This window comes from Amblyomma americanum, chromosome 8, assembly GCF_052857255.1.
Source record: "Amblyomma americanum isolate KBUSLIRL-KWMA chromosome 8, ASM5285725v1, whole genome shotgun sequence".
Classification (NCBI taxonomy): domain Eukaryota; kingdom Metazoa; phylum Arthropoda; class Arachnida; order Ixodida; family Ixodidae; genus Amblyomma; species Amblyomma americanum.
Genome location: NC_135504.1, coordinates 79649647 through 79664989, shown reverse-complemented (window position 1 = coordinate 79664989; position 15343 = coordinate 79649647). Strand labels below are relative to the sequence as shown.

At 46.0% G+C, this 15343-nt stretch overlaps 1 protein-coding gene across 1 annotated transcript in view; it reads right to left on the bottom strand.

Annotated features, from left to right (window-relative positions):
* LOC144102536 (uncharacterized) overlaps nt 1-15343 on the bottom strand; it is a 94116-nt gene that overhangs the window by 61857 nt on the left and 16916 nt on the right. The window lies entirely within an intron of this gene.

The following is a 15343-nucleotide window of genomic DNA, read 5'->3' as shown; positions in this document are numbered from 1 at the left end:
CATTTACCCTACGACACCCCCTTAGTATATGCTGAAAACACCGGTAGAAACTATAGCAACAAAAATTTTCCTACATGTCAAACTGCGTTCATTCAATATTGAGCAGATTGCTTGCCATATATAGCCGATCGTAGCCAGTTGTGCTCACCCACACTGAAGCTCACACGCGTTTTTGTGTTGCTGTGGGCTTTGCTGCATTGGGGATGCATATTATTACTCAATATGAAAAGGAAGCAGAAAAGCGCATCATCCAGCACCACACTACCTCCAATTTCAACCCGAGAAATATTGAAGATTTTGACCGGCAACGCTATTACAAAGCGTTTTCGGAAAGAGATGAGGGCTACATGGGGTGGGTACTATAACGCCCGCGTTCTTCATGCGACAGCTAGAGGATACACCACCATGTACTGTTCAATTTTTTTTTTCTGTGAATCGAGCATCGCACGACTGGTTTTCAGAGCAAAAATGACAAAAACAGAGGAAGAAATGGCTGTATGGCGTGCAAGCAGAGGAAAGCCATCCCACAGGCATGGCTTGCCTGCTAAAAAAAGGTTAGGGAACAGAGTGGCATTAGGTTGAAGTGTGCACTTAATTATGCTCGACAGCCAGTAGCAATTTCTGTAACATAGGGTTTTTGAATTGCTTAACTCATTGTAAACAGCAACACGTCAAAGTGGCCGGGACAATCATAGATTTGAATTCTAGACCCTATGTGCAAGGGCGGGCAGGTTTGTCTACACTGCTTTATCGGTGCACAGCTGGACAAATAACACAATATCTTAACGACTCTGTTTTGCTGTGGGCACCGTACTCGTGCTTTTATTGTTTGTGTAGGAATGCTGCAGCGCTTGACCGCGAGGATTACACGTTAAAACCGCTGACAGCTTTAAAGTTTGCATTACTCTGCAGAGCACAGCTTAAGCACTCTAGATATGCCTGCTCATGTCCCTACTTACTACTCCACAGTAAAGCGGTTATCTCAAGCCAACTGTAACAAAAGGTGCCAGTTATATTACTGCGACCCAGTCGATTGTTAATCACTATCTGGCTAAAGGATACCGCAGATTTAAACAAATGAAGCACTACAATATACAACTTACAAAAAAAAGTTAAAACGTTAGTGATTGTTTCAACTGCTGTGCAACGCTAACTTCAGGAATTAATAACTTAGTTGTGACTTACACTGCAAGAGTTTTCTTCTACAAGCCTCTGGCAAAGACAAACAGTGTCAAGCAGGTTTATGTCAGGTAATGTACTATAGTGTCTGGAACACAGTTTCATGAACCCATGTTTATCTACTAATTGTGCTGCACAGGCTGATGTAATTTCTTGTCTAGAAGTGTGAAAGGTCTGATTTTCATAGGTTTGCAGTGAAACGATCAGTGCATCTTGTAATGCGTTGTAAATATACGCGTAAGTGTTGAAAGCAGTGATCTGATGCTTATCTCTTAGGCTAAACTAGACAAGGCGGCCAAGGCCCTTTCCCAGCACTTGGTGGAAGAGCGGCTGCTCGCATCACCCCACTAAGCACGGCAACGCGACGAAAGATACAATAATCAGAAAATTGCGACCAGTACAACAAGGAAAGGCGACCTGTAGTATCAGATGTCAACAACTAGGTCCTTTGCTGCACGCGCCCACTCAGTGATGTGTCAAAAGGGTTTGCAGCCTCCTTGGCATTGTGATGGGAAGGCCCTTTTGTAATTGAGAAATATCTCCGGTTTGGCCTACCTTCTGCGAAACGAACACAGTGGCTGGGCAATCGGGCCTATAAACATTAACGACCTCAGAGCATACCACGAGGATCCAAATCACTAGTAAGCACACATTGATCATTGCACAATTTAGTCTGTCATTTATCGCAAATCCTGATGCTCCTAAACATGCCGGTCTTCGTTGTTCTAGCAGCTGTCGCAGGATGCTCCACGATAACTGCAACCAACAAAGCCGTCCCAGTAATTGTGGCCACTTTACGGCTTACTACAGCCATGGTCATCACAGCCTCGTCCTGAGCCCTTACAGCCGGCTGCCTATCGAGCTTGCCTTTGGCATCGACAGGCGGTGCCTGAGGCAGAAGGAGGAGTGCGAAACGTGGCAACATGGTGCCACATTGGTGGTGGCATGGAAGCGTCCTTCGCCTCAGCAGTCGCCTGGGAGACCCAGGAGTGCCCGGAGAGGGGCAGCCTACCAGCGACAGCTCTTTTTACTGGCCCTAGCCTCACGGACGTGTGCTGCATGGACCTCATCCAGCCACTCCCAAAGGCTAGCAAAGGCTGGTGTTTATGAAACACCTGCAGAGTTCATGCAGAACCTCACAGCAGCAGCGCACTACACCAAGAGCAGTAGCAGCTGCGCAATACTTTACACCAAGCTTTGGAACCTGATGCTCCAAACGTCAGGCACTGCATGCCGAGCCAGTTCACCGCAGCTATCTACCAGGGGCCGCGTACGCCACCAGCACTTCCAACTCGTGACACCATGGCCAATGGCCACCTTGTATACCTGCACAATTTTTAATACATTCTGACTGGTCCTGTTTTTTTCCTCTCATCTCAAACCCCTGCTGGGAGGGGTCCGGTCTTGTGGGAGGGGGAAATGAGGGGCATTTAGCCCCTCTGTCTATTGATAAGCGCACTAAATTTGAACTCCATCTCACATAACATCTTACATGTCATGGGGTGTAGTTCCAAAGGGCCTTTGCCTCAACTGTTCTCTTTCCATGTCAACAATCAGTGAAAAATAAAAAGACGAATGGGATAAAATACTATCAGAGGTATCGCTAAAGCTCACAGAAACTGTCGGCAACCAGAGCAAACGCAAAGCGGCCGAACTTAGAGATGTTGAGGAAGCGCAGAGATGCCAGCCTGCTTGCTCAGCGAACTCAAAAACTACAAGGGAAAAAGGAGGGACGAAGAAACCATGAGACGAGCAAAACGCTGGGGCGTGACAAAATTCCACTTGCCTCAAAAGAATACACGGAGACGAAATCGCCCAAGTTAAGCGCTAACGTTAAGATGGCAACTGTCAGCCGAGAGACTGTTCCATCTGCTCCAACACACGTGCTCGAATTTCTTGGGACGCTGTGGGATGCTTTTTTTGCCTTCAGCAAATTTTACTATCAACATTATTTTTCTTGAAATCTTGTCATATCTCAACTTATGCATTTGCTGCGTCATTATGGCATGAACTCTTTCATCAATCTGCATTATCAGCACTGCAAAACGAAGTGTTTTTTTTCCCCAGTGCAGTTGTCAGGGTGGGGCTGTTATTGAGCACGTACTTTCGTTGCAAGCTGCTTGCTTATCTCTATATTCTAGCATTGCTTCTGATACCGTAACTGCCTTTTAACTTCCACTGTGCAATTTTTTGTCCAGATTGGTAGCGCAGGGTGTGACGGCATAGCAGCCAGTTCATGTCAGCTCAGCAGCATGAATAAGGAACAGCACAACACCACACTTTCGTCCACCCTGGCCAGGGAAGAGCTGCTGTCATTTTCAATTCTTTCCAAACATGCATCGTCCAACTTCCCAGCAGAGCCTGAACAGTGCAAGCAGTTGAGAACTTTGGGCTGCAGGCTGCAGTTTTTTCTGAAGTGGTCTCTTAACAAACTCGACTGTAATCACCCTGCTTATCTATGTGAAACACTACAGGTAACACCTTCGAGTGAAGACTCTGTCATTGAGGACATCTGTCCATGGTCCACTCTGTCACCGTCAAGAGTGTAAGCAGTGACACAAGTTTGAATTCTATAAGTGCAGAAGAAAGCTCTTCAGCATTTTCACGACATGCATGTGTGCACTGGCGGCCTTTCTAAAAGTAAGTTTAATAACATCCAGCCAGAGTGCGCACATGTAGACGTCTGTGGAATGTGGCAACACAACAAATGCACTCTGCTTATTGATGGAAAAAGCTGCAAGGCTTGTGAACAACTAAACGATATGCTCCGGGTTCATCATGCCAAGCAAAGAAAAAACAGCCAAAGTGAGGCATGTTCAGCTCTAAGCAAGGCCATCAAAAAAGGCCCAAGTTGAGATGATATACAAAGCAAGAATTACCTGTTACAAATCTAAGGTAAGACTAGTGAATGGGAAAAAGAAAGTTTAGTTTATGCAAGTTTAACGTCCTGAAGCGACTCAGGCTATGAGAGACGCTGTAGTGAAGGGCTCCGGAAATTTCGACCACCTGGGGTTCTTTAACGTGCACTGACATTGCACAGAACACGGGCCTCTAGAATTTCGCCTCCATTGAAACTGGACCGCCGCGGCCGGGATCGAACCCGCGTCTTTCGGGCTAGCAGCCCGAAATTGTGGAACAGTGGAAGTTAAAAGACAGTTACAGTATAAGAAGCAATGCTAGAATATAGAGATAAGCAAGCAGCTTGCAACGAAAGTATGTGCTCAATAACAGCCCCACCCTGACAACTGCACTGGGGAAAAAAAAGCACTTTGGTTTGCAGTGCTGATAATGCAGATTGAAGAAAAAGTTCATGCCATACCAACTCAGCCACCATGGCGGCTGAAAAAGAAAGTGGAAGCAATACTTGCTAAATGTAAAGCAAAGTTAAAAGATCAGTGAGGAGACCACTGAACTTTGTTTTAAGGAGGCGAACCTTCCCGAAGCTCAGCAGCTCATTTTCAAAGAGTGTGCAACAGCCGGAAAGGCTTTCAAAGAAGGGGCGAAAGCATTCAGAAAACTGGGTATCGCTCTGCCTGCTCCTTCACGTAAAATAACGTGCAGGATAAGGGTTCCAATAGAAAATGAAGTTGTGGCATTGCCATCAATAAGAAAAACACTGTCACACACCAACTACTGTGCCATGAGTAGTCTTGTTGTCACGGTGGCTCGTGAAGTTTGTGTTGCGCGATCTTCCTCGTTCGCTTGGTGTCTAGCCAGTAATATATAATCGGCTATGCCAGTCATGGCAAGCCAAGGAAAGTACTCGGCAAAGGATTTAAAGATGAGGGTGAAAATATTACAGATCAAATGTGGTCTCTTAACAAAGGCAGCAATTATCGAGAATTACGCCATCAAGAAAACCATGTTTTCTACCTCGGTCACAAGGACTCGATCTTCGATGCCTGTCAAAAAGAGATTAAGCTCTCACAGAAAAGACTACGCATCAGCTCATCCCGAGGTGGAGAATGCGGTCATGACATGGATCAAGGACATTTGGAGCAAGAACTTTCCACTAAGTGGACCCATAATTGCTGCAATGGCAGCAGCAGACTTCGCCAGCCAAATGGGTATAAATGACTTTAGCGCTTCAGAAGGCTAGTTCTCTCGTTTCAAGGCCCATCAAAGGATTACGTTTAAAAATGTTTGTGAAGAGGCAGCAGCAGTCGACCAAGAAACGTGTGAAAATTGGGTCTCAGGCCAACTGAAGGAGTATCTTGGTGATGACTCGCTCAGCGATGTTTTCAATGCTGATGAGACCGTGTTTTATATTAAGTTGCTCCCAAACAAGACTGTCAGTTATTAAGGCGACATGTGTTCAGGCAGTAAGAGAAGCAAGGAGAAGGTAACCGTGCTGGTGTGCGCAAATGTGACTGGTATGGAATGGTGCCACTTGCTAGTATCAGGCAAAGCAGTGAAGCCTCGCTGCTTTAAAGGCCTAGACTCTCCCTGTTGGTTACACTTATAAAAAAAAGTCATGGATAACACGAGCAATTTTCACGGACTGGCTGCTCACACTCAACAGGAAGTTTGCGGCACACAACAGGAATGTTCTATTGTTTGTCGACAATTGTTCGTCACATTGTGACATCAGCGAACTGAAGGCAATCCGTCTGGAATTTCTGCTGAAAAACGCTACATGAAATCTAAGGTCTGATGAAATCTCGTCTGGTCGGGTAGTAACACATTTCATAAGAAGAAAAAGGCAGACGCCGACCAAAGGTTTTTGTCAAAACAGACGTTTCGGCTTCCATACAATAAACATTTAGTGAACAAGGCTTCCGTATGGAAGCCGAAATGTCTGTTTTGACAAAGACCTTTGGTCGGCGTCTCCCTTTTTTCTGTTGAAATGAGTTAAACGCGCTACAGCTGTGCTGCAGCCTATGAACTTCGGGGTTATTAAAATGTCAAAACATTGTACAGGCCCCACCTCCTGGAGCGGATTCTTGTGTGTACGGACAGCAGGAAGTTGCACGTCAATCTGCTGGGAGCTTGCCTCATGCTAGCAACATCGTGGAATGCCAACAAGGCAGACACTATCACAAACTGTTTTCTGAAGTGCAGCTTCAGTGAAGGCTCAGAAGCCTGCAGCACGGCAGACATGCTTGTTCAATGTGATAAATCCACCACGCTGGCCCCTGCCTATGCTGCTTTATCGGAGGATGTCGACTTCGAGAGCTTTGTGGATGTAGACAGTGGCATGGAGACATCGGGACCTTTAAGGGGAGACGCGGGTCAAAAACGGAGATTTTCAGTTAAAAAATCACTTTTGTGTTTTGACTGCTTTAGTAAACTTGAACATTCCTCTTTCATGTATGCAAAAATCAGAGCCATAAGTGATCTGGAAATTATCAAATACCTCTGTTAAAGTACTCGCGGAGGCTAGAAAAGGTGAAGATGACCCATTTTCAAGCGCGTGAGGCGTCAAATCGCGGAATCGTACTGCACTGGGCTTGCGTGAGGAGCTAGGCCTACACTTTTTTTCCCGGAGGCGGGCTTTGCCGTTGTGCAAACTGCCAGGAAATAATAATAAAAACAGCATTTTCCACCGCCAAAACCAAGAGATTCCACATCATGTGGTTCAATCGTGGCCACGCCATTGGCTCCCAGCTTGCGAAGCGGCAATACGTCGTCTGCTCTTCTGCAACGCGCACCTCTCCCTACGTGCTCTGCAAGCTATTGCAAATATTTCTGCTTATCGTTAGTATGGACGCCGACAAGAAACGTGTCAAGTTTCGGACAAAGCATAAATTCAAGGGAACCGATTGCACGTGCTGGAACGATTGTGTTTGCTTTTTTTTTCCCTGCGGGAGACAGTGTTGTGGTAACAATGAAAAAGCTGTTGGCGGGGCACGCAACCCATTGGACCAATGGTTTTGTGGTGCCTTCTGGGAAAATGTTTGTTTTTAAATGAATTTTATGTCCATTTTTGTCTTGTGTACTTTAGGGAGAAGGTCATGTACATTACGGTGTACTTTAGGGAGAAGGTCATGTACATTACGGAAATTGGAGGGTGGGCCATACACTTGTTTAACCATTCATGTTAATGGTTTGACATGATTGGGCGCTACCGAATATGGGCCGGGCCTTTAGGTCTTTAATACCAGGCCCCGAAGCCGGGAAAAACGGTTCTGGGCTACGGTCAGATGTAATGCATCTTCGGCTATGCCGAGTAGGGGCCTCCCGTAGTGTTAGCCAGTTCCAATTTTGGTTGTTTAATTTTTTGCCGCTTAAATTGTCTCCAGTGTATCAACTTGTATGTAATGTAAACATTTGTATATAAAACTTCAAGTCACACTCCCTTAATACCAGGATCTTAATTCATCACAAGACCATTTCTGACGGGGCATCCCTGTTCCGAAAAACCTTCAGTCAGTCGTCAACCAACCGTCTCTGATGGGGCACCCCTGGTGCAAAGATAAAGAACCAAGTAGGCCACAACTTCACTGGCGCAGTCGGCAAGGATCCTGTTGCTATTGGAAGATAGCACAGGAGGAATACTAAAGGCAGAGAAGGGGCCACGGGAACAAACAGCCAGCCATCAACAGTTTGGGAAGGCCAGGTGCAGGAGGGAGCAGCATTCAAGAGGACCTGCAGAGACAGCAACAAGGGTCACGTCAGCGGACCAGCGACGCAAGGCAGCCGGCCGGAAAAGCAGAGCAGCGACTGACCCGCTCCCGGGCACAAGCGAGATGGCGGCAGCAGGCTCGACGACATCGGCATCACGGAGGCAACTTGGTGTCTGGCATCAAAGGGCGAGTCCCTTCTCATTTCATGCTGGCGCGAGCATTGTTGTTCAGGAAAGCTTGAAGCTTGAGTGAGTTGTATGGATATGCGCTTCGCCTATTTAAATCTTGGTACGCAGAAAGCAAGGGCGATGAGCGACATAGATGACAACGGGATTATCGGAAGCGGGGCGAGTGAGACAGAGACGCCGGAGATGGCACAGGCCGAAAAGAGAAACGGAAAATTGCAGGACGAGCTACTGTTGGCACAAGAGAGGTGTCGGATGGCTAAGCTGGAACTTGAGCTTGCTCAGCTGAGACAACGAGGAAGCGCTGGAGAGAGCTCTAACGTCAGAGAGAAGCATGACAATCACAGCGAGCTGCAGCACTACTCAAAATTGCATGTGGGAATACTTCCCAAATTTCCGAGCGACGCAGAAGCGCCACTATAGTTCGAAGCAGCGGAGAACGCACTGAATGCATACGAAGTGCCAAAAGATTGGTGGGGCCAAACTGTTTTCCCACTCTTTGCAGACAAGGTGCAGTTTCTGTTGACACGATCAGCGCCAACTCAGCCCAGGGATTATGAGGCCGTAAAAAAGGCTGTACTAGAGGAGCTTAAACTCTCCGCAGTAGGTGTCAGAATGACAGGAAACGAAAGACTGAAGGATAGAGAGCGTATACGACGTGACTCCAGAGCTCCTTGCACTTCTATTTAGATGCACGCAGTGTCAACAGTTTTTAACGGCTCTTAGAGCTGTTAGTAGCTGACCAACTGAAAAATAATCTCTCAGAAGCAGCACCAAAGTATATTACACTGCAGGAAAGGAATGGGTGGTGCAATGCCATCGAACTAGCCGCACTACTGCAAACCTTCAAGGACGTGGAGGCGAAAAACAGCACTGGTGCAGGTGCGAGGAAGCAGCAGAACAGCGGAGCAGCAGCGAAACAGCAGAAAAGAATAGACGCTCAAAGTGCAGGTGCGAGGAAGCAGGCTAAGGAACCACCTGGATACTCTCCGGGGAGTGGTAGACATGAAAGTAGTAGACAGCATCCTGAACCACAAGGAGAAGCTTCTGGGCCAGGGAGGGATGCAGTTGGTGTTGCCTGAATGCCGCTGGAGTGTACTACAGATAGCACACGAATCAAATTAAGGAGGGCACCTGGGGTTCAGGAAAACCAAATCCAAAATTAAAGTCAGCTTTTAATGGTCAGGAGTGGAGGACGAGATCAGGCGGTATTGTAATAGCTGTCATAATTGCCAAACGAGATCGGATCTGCATCAAGCGGACATTGGCCCATAGAACCATTGGCGAGGCCACGGTATCCGTTCCAGCGGGTAAATGCCAGCATCATTGGGCCGCTGGAGCCAGCCTCGGGTAGTGGCCACAGGTACGCACTGTGTTATTGACCTGTGCATGCGCTGGCCGGAAGTCATGTGTCTATGCTCACTCAGTGCTAAAGCGACCTGCGAGGCCCAAGTTCTCATGGTGTTCAGTAGGACAGGCATCCCTGGGGTTGTATCATCAGACTGTGGAACAAATTTTACCATGTAATTGACCCAGGAGTTTCCCAGAAAGATGGGGTGCCCCCCTCGGTTTTCGACACCGGGTCACCCAGAAAGTAATGGGGCCATAGAACGCTGGAATAAGATGTTCAAAAACATGCTCTACCATGTTATCCAAAAAGACGGGAGGAACTGAGACAAGTTTGTACCATTTTTGCTGTGGGTGTACAGAGAAGTACTTCATGATACAACCGGGGTGGCGCCTTTTGAGATGCTTTATGGAAGGCAGCCGAATGGCCCACTTAGCATACTAAAGAACACCTGGACAGGAGAAAGTGAGGCCCCAGTAAGTTTGGGGCCCTCGCCAGGTTAATACATGCTAGACCTGAAAGGGCGTCTAGAAAAAGCGGCAGAAGTCACCAGCAAAATGCGTACGCCACGCAATTCAACCGGCAAGTGACCGCCAAAGACTTTGGGAAGGGAGAGAGTTTTAATATTCGATGAACAACAGCACCCAGGCAAGATGTTCCCGAAGTGGAAGGGGCCCGGCAGTGTCACTGAATGGTACCGAGACCACTCTTATTTCGTGCAAATGCTGGCTGGCAGTAGGAATTTAGTGCATGCAAGCAGAATGTGGCCCTATATGAGCCGGCTAATGAACGTGGGCGTAATGTTCGAGAGAGACAGCGTGCTCGGCGAGGTAGAGTACGCACCCCGACAGTCGACAGCACGGTCAGCGGAGGCTCGTTTGCCACAAGACACAAATGCCCATTTGTCAAAGCATGAGAGAGACCAAACCCTGGAAGCATTCGCGGAACATGAGGAGCTTTTCAGTGACCGGCCGGAAAAGGCATTGGTAAAGGAACGCAAAATTGTGCTGCACATAATGCATCTTCGGCTATGCCGAGTAGGGGCCTCCCCAAGTGTTAGCCAGCTCAGCCTTTTGCTTTTTAACCTCTTTGCCACTTAGATTGTCTCAAGTGCATCAAATTATGTGTAATGTAAATTTTTTCATACGTACTCCCTTAATACCTGCATCTTAATTCCTCGCAAGACCGTCTCTGACAGGGCACTCCTGGTGCGAAGAAAACCTTCAGTCAGTCAAGTCAACCAACTGTCTCTGACGGGGCACCCCTGCTGCAAGGAAGATATAGAAACAGGTAGGCCACAACTTTACTGAGGTAGTGCATTTTACATGGAAGTGAAGCTGATGGAAACAATACGCTGGTCAAGACAAAAGAAATGAATCTTTCTTTGCAAGTAAGCATATGTGAAACTGGAATATTATGGCTCATGACAACGTCAACAATTGCTCAAAAAAGTAGGTAAAGCTGCCAAACTGCACTGTCTGAAGGAATGCTATCCCCACCAAAAAAAGTTATGTAGCGAAAGAGGCCAAATACTTGTGTTGCCAACCCCTCCAAACTGCTTTTCCTTGATGACATGGCTAAAGAATGGGTTCTGGTTTGTTGCAGATGTCATGTGGAACATAAGCCCTTTCTGAAATGCTTTTGTTCAAATCACCTAGTGAAAAGAACTGTTCTTCAATTAATGAAGACATTATATGCTGCAGAGCAAATGATAGGACTCCTTCACTCCTTCATGCAGTGTCATGCATTGTATCCAGTGAAAGGTGCTGTGGATCAAAGCCAGGACGCAGAAGACCGCATGGATTCTTGACCCCATACAATGACAGTTTGCAGCCCTGCGCTCGGCATACTCAAGTGCTGCTTGTGGCCTTGAGGTGAGCGAAGCACAAAATCACCTTCCAAATATTTGTAGTCAGCTTTGATCCACAGAGCCATGCAGTACCTACAAATTCTTCCTTAGCCGAATGTGCATTTGAAGCATCCTGTTCTATGGCTAGACAAATTGTCATCAGTGAAAATGAAGACAGACCCCTTTACAACACTTCCATTCTCAGTTATGCCGAGATTTGCAAGTATCGTGACATCTGTGATGAATGGCTCAAGAATCTTACAAAATCTATAAGTGGCTACATGTTTACCTTTGACAAGTAGTACGAGGCGAATACCCGAGAGTGCTGACTGCAACTTTGTATCAAAATTCAGCACTGAGAGGTAGACAGGTGTCATTTTCTGCTTTCCCCTCTTTTTTTGTACCGTTTCATGCCATCCCTATCTGCACAATGCCATGGGAGCACATTCCACCATGCAAGAAGCGTGCTTTCGGTATAAATGCTTCTTGTAGGAAAAAAGTGGCGAAACATTTGCATGCAGTCACTCAAGCCACACACAAAATTTGTCTCAAGGCCACGGGCAGTGCGCAGGTGCCTAAAGAGTGCCCTTAAGGAGAAATGGTGACAGGCATATCGTGGACAACAAAAAAAGCAGATTCCTGGCATCTGAAAAAGACAAATGCTTGATTTTAAAAAATTCTTTCATGGCTTTTACTGGCCATCAAGAAGACTTTGCCAATGTAAACTCCGGACCATTTTGTGGAACGGATTAGAAACCTCCATGGAAGCAAATCATTTTTAGGGATGAATTTACCATAAAATACCAAACAAGCGACCCCACTCGTATAAGCGCCCCCTCCCCTTTATCCACAAATTTTACATTTCACTAAACTACTAAGCAAGCACCCCTCCCTCGGTCGGTCCCGAAAAGAAGTATCTTTCTCAAAGTTTTGATTTGTAGCAACAGATGTTTGTCGATCCAAGTTAATCCAAGTCGATCCAATCCCATAGTAAACGAGAGCCATGTGAACTGCCTTATTCGCCATTTTATTGTTTGAAGGCGTCGAGGACAGTGGTGTTTCCGCGTGTGCTATGCATTTGCACACAGTGCAAAAGAAAACCGAGGTCATCGAGTGGCACAGGTTCAATGGAAAGAATGTGCATTGAACATCTCGAGAGTTCAAGCTGGACTGCAAGAAAGTACGCGAATGGGACAAGAACTACGATATTCTACTACAGAACTTTGGTAAGTCTAAGGTCGGCTTGCAGACAGACATCAGCGCAGTGGTCCCTGAAGACCGCGACGAGCTGAGGGAAGAGTGTGCAAACCTCTCTTTCGGGTCAGATTCCGAGGAATAACTCGATGATTTGAGGGTGAATAGAAAGATACCGTTATCAAAAAAAAACAGTCTTCGTCAATAACTCTTGCTATGCGAGTGCAGACTAGAGTAATTATTTTTAGTGGCCGCCATCTTGAATATAGGTGCGGAACCGAGGAAGGCACCCCCCCCTATTTTGGTTGTTATCTCTGGAGTGGGGGGGGGGGGGCGCTTCCTCGGTATTTTACAGTATGTAAGTGTAATACAAAGCAGAACCCTGTTATCAGCTAAAACTGTTCTCGAAGCCATGAGCAAGCCGCTGTGCCTGAGTGCTAATCACATCTTCATTTTTACAAATGCCTCATAGTGCAAAAAAAGACAAGCAAACATTTCAAACATTTCGCATCACATTTGCTGAATAAGGAGGCCATGGGCTCAGTTCCTACCAACAGCACATGATTATCTTCTACTTTCCAATCAATTATGTTGCAAGTGAAAAATTAATCCACCACATATTTCCAATTCACCAAAACAAAAATTAAGGAAAACATCTGGCTATGTTTTCCTTGGTTGCAATGCTGGCCAACTTCCTTCATATGCATGCAGTAATAGTCTGCACACAAAATTGACTGGTGTCACACAAATAACCAAATCGTGCACAACATAAATGAGCTAACACTGAAGCTCACATGCGCATTGTATGCTACACACATATTCTAAATTTAACAGAATGATTTGTAATCTACATTGATTTTTGCTTTTCCCATGCTGCAATATAGCAAAATGCTTTACTTACTACCGTATTTACTCGCATACAGGCAGACCTGAGTTTTTTTTTTTGTACCACTGTCGAAACGTGCTTGTTCAGCTAAACTGACTACAAACAGAAATGGAAAGGTGGGGCCATCAATGAAGCTCCTCCGTTCTGGCTGCTCTTGAATTTTCACGCTGCTATCGATCAGGGCAAAACGGTTCTGCACACCTCTCTCAAGACAGTCCCGCGAAAAAGAAATTGTCAGTTAAGGACGAAATAAGATAAGCACATAACCCCAGCACATTATTAACGCATAAAATGTGCGCATTAAATGTCCTTGTAAAAACTAAACTTCTTCCAAAGAGCAGCGCGATGATTTCATAAGTGCTCAAAAGTTGTTGCACTAAATTTTGCCACGAGTGGCCGAAAGGTATGAAGTCGCAGAAGGTTGGCACAAAATATGCCCGTTATAGGTTGTAATGTGTAGTGACTGGCTCCGGTATGACTGTCTCTTGGTTTTCTGACTATGCCAGGAATGCAGACGAAGGCTTTGCTCTCTTTCCCGCATGCAGCCTTCGGCAACAAGCGTTCAAGGCAATGATGCAACGCTCTCTGCAAAGCAGTAAGCACCCGCAGCAGGCATGACTACACAAGCAGCTTGGGTTGTGGGCTTGGTAGACATCCAGGCTCAAATTCCCCGGCACGGGCGACTGCCACCTCTCCCACTAGGCAGGTGGTATTTCCCCACTCTCGGCCCAGAGCCAGCGGGCAAGAAGGCTATCCCTTTGTTATATCTCCTCTAAGGCGGTACTTAGAGATGTAACCACTAGGATTATAAATTTCTCTGAATTCTTTGGGAGAATGAGTACTGTGCCACTGCACTGGCAGTGGTATGAGCACTCACCGCCGTCTATGAACATTCAGTAGAGAATGACAAATTCTGCACATAGTACGGGGATTGACCCATGGGAGAAGGTTTGAATAATGTGTGGTTTGGTGGCCACGGCAAACTAAGTTACACAAACACCCCAACGGAAAGAGCAGCAATGCACAATGCTTTCACATTTCTCCACTAAAGCTGACTTCAGTGCCCCTGGTATACTCTTAATTGTACTGAATGTTCTGAAGCAAGTCGTAGGCTGTGAAGGTTATCGTAGTGCAGGGCTCCGAATTAATTTCGATCATCTGGGATTCTTTAACGTCATTCAAATCCCACAGCAGACGGACGTTTTTGCATTTCACTTCCAGTTTAGGAAGATACTAAAAAAAAGTGCATTCAAGCATTCCCTATACTGTTTTGCTTTTGCAGACATCCTACAGTTGCAGCTCTAAGGATACTGTCTGCAAGTGTGAAAGAACTGAACGGGCGTCAGCTTTGTGCAAGAGGAGGTAAGTTTCTCCTGATTTTGTGCTGCTAGAATGCGTGTGCAGTACTAATGAGCTTTGCTGAAAACACTGGTCAAAGACGTTGCTGAGCTTTACTGTGATACATTGAACAGGGGAAGCCTAATATCAATGCAATAATTTTAGTGTAATGGTGTAAATTTGATTACCAAATGTATCATAAATAAATAAAAATAATAAAGTTGTCATCTCAAAGGTTGTGAGTGCTGCTGGCTGGGGGCCCAAAAATTAACACTGCGCATAAACCAAAATTGCATGCATAAATATTAGGCAAGCAATTTGTATAGTGAACATTCTTTGTAATGCATTCAAAAAATGTATAACAAACAGATAACTTTATAAGAGTATCTTGTGCATGGAGAGGTGGGAATGAATGAATCCCTCATGGGCTGTTTCTAATAATGCAATATTTTCTTGCCACCACAGGACCTGAGAAATTCCTGCAACATCATGCATAGTCTTCACAGGACAGGAGATTGCTGAGGCTGACTTCCTTTATATTAAGGTGGATCGTGAGAAGCTCTTCATGGTGAAAGATGCAGAGGAGGGGCTGGTGGCTATTATGTTGGCCTACTGCCTCTTCAATATCCAGTGTGACCGGAAGCTCTTCAACACGCTTGTCGTGTTAGAGCACCTTTTTCTTGGACAGACACTGAGTACACCAAGAGTAGTGGCTACGAAGTCTCTCAGCAAAGTCCCAAAAAGTACGTAATTAATCATAGGCGAGGCGATGTGTATATTCCTGTATAATAAATTTTT